Source organism: Diachasma alloeum, unplaced genomic scaffold (assembly GCF_001412515.2).
Source record: "Diachasma alloeum isolate Michigan unplaced genomic scaffold, Dall2.0 Dall_scaffold_00277, whole genome shotgun sequence".
Lineage (NCBI taxonomy): Eukaryota > Metazoa > Arthropoda > Insecta > Hymenoptera > Braconidae > Diachasma > Diachasma alloeum.
Window position 1 is genome coordinate 1,246,226 of NW_021680416.1, and position 9,951 is coordinate 1,256,176.

The 9,951-nt window shown below is 34.1% G+C and overlaps 1 protein-coding gene across 1 annotated transcript in view; it reads right to left on the bottom strand.

The window, feature by feature from the left end:
* LOC107038036 (aromatic-L-amino-acid decarboxylase) overlaps nt 1–7,954 on the bottom strand; it is a 17,951-nt gene extending 9,997 nt beyond the window's left edge. Inside the window, exon 1 of the mRNA XM_015256901.1 lies at nt 7,791–7,954. The gene's annotated coding sequence lies outside the window, so the exon portion shown is untranslated. The remainder of the gene's footprint in view (nt 1–7,790) is intronic.
* Between the last annotated feature and the right edge of the window lie 1,997 nt (nt 7,955–9,951).

Below are 9,951 nucleotides of genomic sequence, written 5' to 3' on the forward strand. Positions count from 1 at the left end.
GCTTCGCTCGCCCCCCTCCCGCCCGTGTGACCGCAGCGGTGTACCCGTATCCATAAACATCTTCCATATGAGCACCCCCTAATATAGTAATCCTCCATAAATATCGATATCCCCTTTATGACCACCCCCTCATATAGACATCCCTTATAAATATAGGCACCTTCCTTTATAGGAACCCCCGTATAGGCACCCAGCATCGCTTGAATTTAAGAGGTCCCTGAATTTGAGCGTCCCCTGAATTTAAGGTACTTCCGCAGTAAGTATACTTGGTGAAAATTTCGAAATGGTATAAAGACGCAATATTTGGATCATATGTTGTTGACCACATTAAAGAGATATTCCCAAAATTTCAAGTCCCTGGTCCACCCCATTTTTGAGATATGCATCGCCAAATATTCAATTTTTGTGTTTTTTCCATTTTTGACGATGTATATCTCGAAAATGGGGTGGACACGGTACTTGAAATTTTGGGAATAGTTTTTGAATGTGTTCAACAACATATGATCCAAATATTGCGTCTTTATACCATTTCGAAATTTTCATCAAGTATACTTACTGCGGAAGTTCCTTAAGCGTCCCCTGAACTTGAGCGTCCCCTGAATTTTTCGCCTTATTTTTTTATTTATATAGAGAGATAAATTATTGAGAGTGGGATGATGATATTATGAGTGAAACATCCGGTTACTCTGTTGCTTGTGATATAGCGCCGAGGGAGATCAATACCCCGCGCTAATTCTCTGACAGAAATGAGACGTCACGTACTAACACTTATCGCGGATTTTATTCAGATCCGTGTGGAAACTGTGGCAGCAGCTGAGTGACGCGGAGTCTTCAGTGTGAATCATTTGAGTAGAGGAAGATGATTTATTTATTCCGATGAAAGGAATAATCGTTCAGTGTACCGAGGAAAAATAAAAAAGCAAATAGATTCAAACAGAAAAAAATAAAATCATTCATCATTAGTCAATTCTCCCGTGAACTCTAACTTTGATGAGTGTAAGAAATTGATCTTTTTCAAAAATTTTCATTACTTGTTCATAAAGTTAAATTTTACGCGGGCTCTGCGTGCGAAAAAACCCACTTTTCACGGTTTGTGATGAAAAATAAGGTTCGATACTCGTGGAAAAATGTTTGACCCTTACGAGGATAGCACTCACTTTCGGCGACATCTTCCATGAGTCAAAAATAGTATATTTTATCACTTGTGCGTAAAGTGTAATTTTACGCCCGCTCCGCCTGCGAAAAGTTTCACTTTCCACACGTTGTGATGACAGATGGAGTTGGACACTCATGGGAAAAGTGACTTTGGCCATCCAGAGGGTAGCACTCGCCTCGGCGAGATGTTCCACGGCTCAAAAATAGTATATGTTATCACTGGTGCCTAAGGTGAAATGTTGCGCACGCTCGAGGTCCGCAAAATCCCGCTTTCCAGATATTGTGATGAAAAAAGGGGTCTGCAGTTGACGAAGGCGTATTGCCTTCTAAAAAACACTTTTACGCACTCATATCGAAATATACTATATTACAAAAACCTGGTGCTGTCGTTAATTTTCATAATGAGCATAAAATTGTTATTTAATTTTTCTGATTTCTAAGGATTTTTTCAGATCTTAGAGTAGTATAAACACAACTTGAATTTTGAAAATTAAAATCTGAAATAAATTATAAATGATAGTTAAAATGAATAGAAACATTCATATCACTGGTTGAGTTTGTGCTCAATCGGCAGTCTAGTATTATTGATAATAATTAATGTAGAAATGCAAATATGACACAGTCTTATCAGTAAATTAACTTTTCAAGGTCCGGGAGAAGATTAACATCTCGATAAAAAATCGAAAAATCAGAAAAAATAAATAAAAATTCAATGCCGAATATGAAAATTATCGGTAGCATCAAGCTTTTGTCATAAATAATGTGTTATGTCGAAACCCCCTTGTCAAATGAGAGACTATTGTTTAAAATATAATTGCGGAAAGAATTTGACGGATCAATTTCTTACACTCATCAAAGTTCGAATTCATGGGAAAAATTTTCAATGACGAATGATTTTGTTTTTGGGCTTTTTAAATTTATTTTTCCTCGTTACACACAACAACTTAACTGAAGTTTATTCATACTACTTCAATTAGAAGGAAAATTGATCACATGAGGAAATTTTCCGATAAATAAAATAATGATTTTCTGCAGGGAAAAATTTTGAAACGAAGGATAAAAATTAGAATAAATTATTTTCGTGATTCATACAAAATCTGTCACCAGACACAACTCAACATCAAAATATAATCGCGGAGACGAGAGAGGGGGAAATGGCACAGTGGCAAAAGATAACTATACGTCAGTTTGAAAGTGAACAGTGGCCATGACTCATATCCACGCTGTCTTTCGCATGTGCGTTTGAAAGAATCCAACGAGAAAGTCAATGACTTTGAGCGGGAATTCCCTTCGGTGACGTCAAAGTAATTCCTGCAGCTACTTCACTCCTCTCTATTTTTCTACTCACCTTGTTGTGCATCACGGAAAAACCGACGCTTAGGAAACCAGAATTTTGAATTGCCCCGGGGTCTTTAGTGTTCATACGAATAGAGAGAAAAATGTGAACTACTGGGAATCTATTCTTCCCGGAATTATCTCGCTCAGTGATGATGGAATATGATCAACAGACGTTTACTTCGTTCGTAATTTATGAAAAGAAATAGCAGACATTTTTCCCTGGAGAAGATTTTCTAAACAAAATATTTCATAGAAAAACCTAGTGAATTTTGCAGAAAATTTTATTGAATTTCTATTGAACTTATATTGAAAATTCTATTAATTTTTGGTCGATCCTATTGAAGAATTTCGCTACTTTATTGCGCTTTCCCTTTATAGAAAATGTTGAATCCTAGAATTTTTTGAATAGAAAAAATCAACGGAATTTGATTTTTCTAGACAACCTTTTCTATTGAGCCATTTTCTACAGTAATACCTCGACATTAATTTTCTAAGTTCTGTCCACTAAATTTTTCTTCTCTATTTATTGGAGAAAAATTAAACAAGAAGACAGAAAATTTGAGCCGAGGCAGCTCTATAAAAAATATCTCAAAGGAACAAGTGTAGAAAAATCGAATTCCATTTATTTTTTCTGGGGAATATTTTCCACTGAATATTTGCACTGAAAAAAGAAACGCGCAGATAACTTACGGAATTTTTCAATAGCATCAACCAGGATTGAACTAATAGAAAGCTCGATAGAAGCCCAGTAAAATTCTCTAGAGAATTCACTAGATTTTTCTGTGAAATTTTTTCATCCGTAATCGCAAAAAGTCCTCAAAGGATCGAATTTGTCCGAGTGATTGGCTATTCAATCTGATCGATTTCTGAATTACTAGATAGGTTCATATCGCGTTGCAGGCGGCTTCATGGCCGATTACTCAATTTCTCTGTTGGTATTTTTTTAACGAGACTGAGAAAATGTTTGCATACTCCGGGCTCAAATGTATTCGAGTTCTGGAGATAATTTTACTACTTACAATGAGTGAAGTATTTTTATTGGAGTTAATAATAACGTTGTTTTAAGAATTAGAAACGATGAAGATAAATTCACTATTTTTGTTCTGATAATACATTCGGTTTATCTCTGTAATTATGACGTATGAGGGAATTCACAAGTTGAATATCGAACGTCGGTATTTTGGGTATTTTTAGACGATATTTTTGAACGAGGCTGAGGAAATGTACGAAAATTGAAAATGATTTAAATCGAAATGACTGAAGATAATTTCTAAAAACAGAAAAATGAATGATTTCTATTTACAATAAGTGAACTATTTTTATTTAAGTTAATGATAACATTGTCTTAAGAATTATAAATTTTATGAGGGGAATTTGAAAAACGTTTTCTGTGGAAAAGAGAATTTCGTGTCATTCGTGTTGATATTGATCATAGATAAGACATTTCGAATGTAATGATGACTGAAATTTTTTTAATGAATTTTTTTCTTTTTTATACATTCGGTAGTTTTGAAGGACAGGCTTTCTGTGAGACTTATGCAATTTTCTACTGAAATGATTGTGCATTTCATTGAAATTATTGAAGCGGTGATTCGTAATATGTAATCCCATGATAAATCGAAGCAATAATCCACGATGAAGATAAATTCACTGTTTTTATTCTGATCATACATTTGTTTTATCTCTGTAATTATGACGTATGAGGGAATTCACACGTCGAATATCGAACGTCGATATTTTGGGTATTTTTAGACGATATTTTTGAACGAGACTGAGGAAAGTACGAAAACTGGAAATGATTGAAATTGCAATGACTGAAAATAATTTTTAGAAACAGAAAAATGAATGATTGCTATTTACAATGAGTGAAATATTTTAATTCAAGTTGATGATAACATTGTCTTAAGAACTAGTAATTTTATGAGGGTATTTCGAAAAACGTTTTCTGGGAAAAGGGAATTTCGTGTCATTCGTGTTGATATTGATCATAGATAAAATATAATATTTCGAAAGTAATCATGACTGAAATGTTTTTTATGATTTTTTTTTATAACTTCGATATTTATGAAGGACAGACTTGCTGTGAGACTTATGGAATTCTACTGAAATGATTGTCTATTTGAGGAGATGTACCAAAACTGAAAATGATTGAAATTGAAATGACTGAAAATAATTTTTAATAAACAGAAAAATGAATGATTTCTATTCACAATGAGTGACCCATTTATATTTAAGTTAATTATAACATTGTGTTAAGAAGTAGGAATTCTGTGAGGGAATTTCGAAGACCTTTTCCTGTGGAAAAGAAATTTTTTCGTAGGAAAAGTCCTACGGTCATTTATTTTGACAATGATAACTGGTGAGACAGTTCGAACATAATCAAGACTAAATTTAAAAAAAAAATTTTTTTTTTCGTAATTTTGGACTTTTTTAAAGGACAAACTTTTGGTGACACCTATGCAATTTTGTAATAAAATAAATGTCTATTTTATTGATATTGTTATAGGAAGGATTTGCAATAATCCGAAGCAATAATCCAGGATGAAGATAAATTCACTGTTTTTGTTCTGATACGCGGAGAGAAATGTTCAGTAAAAATTATTGAACTCACAGTTCGCTCACCGATTACGGAATCGACTCAGAAAATTAAAGTGCCGGAATCGTAATTTTTCACAGGATATTCAGGTAAAAATTACGGAACGCTCTGGAAAAATTCCGTGATTTTAGGTAAAAATTACGTGACAGTTCCGTAAAATTTCCTACAACCAGATTCCGCTCTGGAATTACGGAAAAGATACGTAATTTTTATTGAATATTTCTCTCCGTGTAATGCATTTACTTTATCTCTATAATTCTTACGTATAAGAGAATTCACTCATTGAATATTAAACGTCTCACTATTCACTTCTCTTCCAACTGCACGATAGGAAATTAATATATTCTTTTTTCGAGTAGATAAATCTCCCACTCAACACATGTGTTGAGATAAGTCGATTCCTATTGGTTCATCATTGGAAGTCAATTCAAGTTAAATACAATTGGAGATGAAAAAGAACTGGCCACATTGAGTAAATCCCAACTGTTTACGTCACAAATGCCAATAGCGGAATTGAATGATTGGGTGTGGAAACTTTCAATCGCGACTCGAGTGCTCTGTTGTTAAGCTGTTCGAGATTACGATTTCTCAAATGCACTTATCGACTTTTTTCAGTTCCAATCAAATAAAAAAACTGCTTTCAACGGCAGAAATTCAAAAAAAAGTTTTTCTATTCTCGAGTTAATGCAAATTTTTTTCACTGCATCACGACAAAACTGTACTAATGGAATTTTTAAATCGACATAATGGATATATTGATAGTCGATAGGGTTGATTTCCGATAGAGTTGTTGCACAGGTCATACCGATAGAGTTGATGACGGAAAGAGATGTTATGATTTAGCACAGATATTTTATATATTAATTAATAGAGGTGATGTTGAGGATCCACATATGATCCTCATATGACCCCCATGATTTTTATTCTGACCCTTGTCACCGTTAGTCTGACCCTCGTGACCACTATTCTGATTCTCATTATACCCCTCGTGACCCTTATTTTGACCCTTCATTTATGACCCTTAATTTTGGAGTATTAATTTCGAGTACCAAATTTTTATCGCCAGAAGTCGATTTGGATTTTTATGATATAGACAGATATAGAGAACCGTATTTTGACCCTTGTAACCCTTAGATTCTAAACCCCATGACCCTTATTTGGACCCTTAATCTGACCTTTGTGACCCTTAATCTGATCCTTATGACCCTTATTGAGACCCTTAAGCAGACCCTTGTTATTCTTATTTAATAATCCCTTAATCTGACCCTTAATAAGACCCTTAATCTGACCCTTACTTGGAATTTTATTCTCACCCTTGTGACCCTTAATCTGACCCTCATGACTAGGAACCGTTTTGTAGGGAATTACATGGGCTATGGAAAAAGTTTTATATTGCCTCATTAACCCAATAGTTGAAGGGATATTTACAAAATATTTGAAATAGAATTGTGAAAATTTTAAAGGATAAATTCAAGACAGATATCGAAATTATTTCGGCAATATTCTCACAAGGGTGAGCGTTACGAAAAAATACCCAACGATTTCTTTTCCCATTACATTCTAAACTCTAGAGTTCCAGGGACATATACAAATCAGTGTGGCTTGAATCCTGTATTTTTTAATTGATTTATCCCCTTCAATTTATTTGAATAATATTGAGAAGGCCTTGGAATTGATTAGAAGAGTTTATTAAATTGAAAGGAACGCGAGGAAAAATAACGGAAGAAAAATTTCTGGACCAAAATTATTGTGTGATGGTTTGCAAAAAAAATACACCTGAATTGAGTATAAAATTTACTTGTTTCATGTATATTATATACTTGATTGGGGAATGGGTATTTCAATGCGAAGATGATTCTTTTGTATCAGGCCGGGTTATAGCAAGCCCTTTTAAGCGTAATATAAGGGTCCGGCACTAAGTGTCAGAATATAAGGGTCAAAAAGTGGAGTTTAAAAATGAAAGTCAGAATATGAGGGTCAAAACATTAGGGTCAGAATATAAAAGTAAAAAAAGTGGGTGTCAGGCAACGAGGGTCTAAGTATAAGTCATACATTATGTGTGATAGCCGTTTTTAGCCCTTATATGACCCTCATTGCCTGACACCCACTTTTTTAAATTTTATATTCTGACCCTAATTTTTTGATCCTAATATTCTGACCCTCTTTTTTAACTCTAACACTCTGACCCTCATTCCTTCACCTTTACGTTCAGGCCCTCAGTTTTTTACTCTAATATTCCGACCCTCATTTTGTAACCTCCACTTTTTGACCCTTATATTCTCACACTTAGTGTCTGACCCTTATATTACACTTGAGAGCGCTCGGTACGACCCGGGCTGATACGAGATAATCATCCTCGAATTGAAACATCCATCCCCTATTCGAGTATAAAACATACTTGAATCAAGTTTTTTTTCTGTATATGAGAAATAATTTTGATTCAGAATTTCATAAACTACAGACAACAATATTTTCAATATTTTATTTCAATATTTATATATTTTTTTAATTAAAAAAAAAATTTTTTTTTCAATATTTTATTTTTCAATATTTTCCGCAAATTCAATAGTTTCAGAGCTATCATCAAAATATTCTCAATAGAATTTTGCAATCTCCCCACTAATCCCAGAAATAAATGTCAACACCTGTCAATTAATTCAAAATATTGCGCAAAAATTGATTGAGCAATGAAAATACTCACGTTGTGTATCGCCTAAGGGCCGAATTAACTCACTGATGTAAAATATATCCCAAAATACTGACGTATTTATCAATCACTTTCGGCTGTTGGGAAAGGACAAAAAGTTTGAATCTTCAACACGTGATATGTGACTGGCGTGGTGGACGGCAAGCCAGTGTCGCGAAACGCTCGTACAGTCAGGGTTTATGTGGAGCCCCACTCTCCTGCTATCGGTTTATATACCCATCCACCGCTGGATATTCTGGCCAATGGAATCGCCGAGATTTACTCGCGCAAAGGGAACGAGCTCGATGAAATACAGGAATTGCATGGTTTTTATTCTTATGTATGGTGATGTATTTATATAGCGAAAATTCAACGCATGTCGGTTGACAATTTTTTGATGGTAATTGAGTTGATGGGGGTCGCAGGATGTCGGGGATTTGGTATCGAGTACTGACACTTGACTCCAATCGATTACCCTTGTCGTCCTGTCTTGTCTGCTTGGGTCAATCTACTATTGAATAATAAAAATAATAGTGAATGGATGAAAAATTTGCAATGAGGGAAGAGAAATGAGTTATCCTGATTAATCAATTCGATTAATGGGAAAATGATGGAAATAGAATCGATCGGAATTTATTGTTTCTTCTAAAAATGGAAAATGAAACGGATGTGGAGGAGTGTTTTCTATTCGTTGACGAAAAAATAACGTATTGAAAATTTAAAGTCAGTAGTTTGATTAAAAAATCAGACATAACGTTGCTTTTCGCCAAGGGAGCGGACTCGATGAAATACAGGCATTGCATGGTTTTTATTCTTATGTATGGTGATGTATTTAGGGGAGGGTGGGGCAAAACGGCCCCCCTTCAATTGTCAATAACTTGTGAATGACATTGTGAAAATTCCCAGTTTCAACTTCATTTTGAAGATAATTTTTCATTCTTCGAAACGAGCTCTAACTCATCTCAATCGGATTATTGAATCGGAAAATATTGACGATTGAAGGGGGGCCGTTTTGCCCCATCCTCCCCTATATAGCGAAAATTCAACGAATGTCGGTTGACAATTTTTTTATGGCAATTGAGTCCTGACACTTGGCTTTTGTCATTCCAATCGATTTCCCTTGTTGTCCTGTCTTGTCTGCTTGGGTCAATCTACTATTGAATAATAAAAATAATAGTGAATGGATGAAAAATTTGCAATGAGGGAAGAGAAATGAGTTATCCTGATTAATCAATTCGATTAATGGGAAAATGATGGAAATAGAATCGATCGGAATTTATTGTTTCTTCTAAAAATGGAAAATGAAACGGATGTGGAGGAGTGTTTTCTATTCGTTGACAAAAAATTTAACGTATTAGAAATTCAAAGTCTGTAGTTTGATTAAAAAATCAGACATAACGTTGTTTTTTCGCTAAGGGAAAGAGCTTGAAGAAATACAGGAATTGTATGATTTTGATTCTTATGTATGGTGATGTATTTATATAGCGAAAATTCAACGCATGTCGATTCACAATTTTTTCGATGGTAATTGAGTTGATGGGGGTTGCAGGATGTCGGGGGTTTGGTATTGAGTCCTGACACTTGGCTTTTGTCATTCCAATTGATTACCATTGTTGTCCTGTCTTGTCTGCTTGGGTCAATCTACTATTGAATAATAAAAATAATAATAAATGGATGAAAATTTGCAATGAGGGAAGGGAAATGAGTTATCCTGATTAATCAATTCGATTAATGGGAAAATGACGGAAATAAAATGGATCGGAATAAAAAGAACTGCAGGAAATTGATGCATTTGGTGTGATTTTATTGTTTCGAATTTATTGTTTCTTCTAAAAATGGAAAATAAAACAGACGTGGTGGAATGTTTTCCATTCGTTGACGATAAAATTAACGTATTGGGAATTAAAAGTCACTAGTCTGATTAAAAAATTAGACTTTAATTAGGCTTTGATAAATCCATCATTCAAACGTAATAATTAACTTATAAAAAGGGATAGCCGATAGTTTAAATACATGATATCTGTTCTAAGAATTAATTACGGGACATTCGATCAAAATCAACTTAAATCTGGAAAATTAAAAGACACAATAAAATGGGGAAAAAATCGATGCATTTGTCGAGATAAACTTATATGTTCAACAAAAAATAAAAAGTTTGTTCAGGTGTGAAGAAAAT